This window comes from Elephantulus edwardii, unplaced genomic scaffold (genome assembly GCF_000299155.1).
Source record: "Elephantulus edwardii isolate Elephantulus edwardi_28Jun2011 unplaced genomic scaffold, EleEdw1.0 scaffold00213, whole genome shotgun sequence".
NCBI classification, from domain to species: domain Eukaryota; kingdom Metazoa; phylum Chordata; class Mammalia; order Macroscelidea; family Macroscelididae; genus Elephantulus; species Elephantulus edwardii.
Genome location: NW_006399963.1, coordinates 4,108,532 through 4,109,320, shown reverse-complemented (window position 1 = coordinate 4,109,320; position 789 = coordinate 4,108,532).

The following is a 789-nucleotide window of genomic DNA, read 5'->3' as shown; positions in this document are numbered from 1 at the left end:
CCAAAATCTCTGTAAATGTTTATGAAAATTAATAAAATATAGAAAAAAAAAAAAGGAGCACTCCCTTAAGAATAGGAGCTTTGGTGGTGTGGTCTTTAGCAAATTTAGCTGCCAACCCAAGGGCTGCACTTTTTCGGCAGTTCGACTCCACTCTGGCTCTGCATGAGAAAGGTGTACGTTCTCCTTATATGTTTACACCTTTCGGAGCCCAATAAATTCAAGGATATTGTGAGTTTTCTGGGATGTCTAGGTTAGCGCTGGTACCAAGCATATGGACGCTAAGGAAGGGAGATGAACTCGCTGGCACACGTCAACCAAAATGTCGGTTAATGAGAACCGAAGCACAAACGAATTTGTAAACCAATATTCATTCATAATAGCATTATTCACCACTGCAAGAACATGAAAACAGCCCAAATGCCCAACCACAATTGAATGTATTGATAAATTATGGTACATTTACGCGATGGAATACTACGCAGCACGCAGGAGCAATGGTTTTGTAAATCAATACCTAACTTGGGAGAGACTGGAAAGCATTATGCTAAGTAAATTAACTCAGTCCCATAAGGACAAATACTGTATAAGACCATCAGTATAGACCGTGTACGAAGATCCAGGGGGGGAGATCCAGGGAGGAAGGGGGATCAGAAGAGGGAGAAGGGGCAGGAGGTGGGGTGGTTAACCATGTTGTTTTGTGCCATTGACTCACAGGGTTTTTGCGTCTATGTTCATGAGAGATAATGGTCTGTAGTTTTCTTTTCTGATAATATCTTAGCCTGGTTTTGG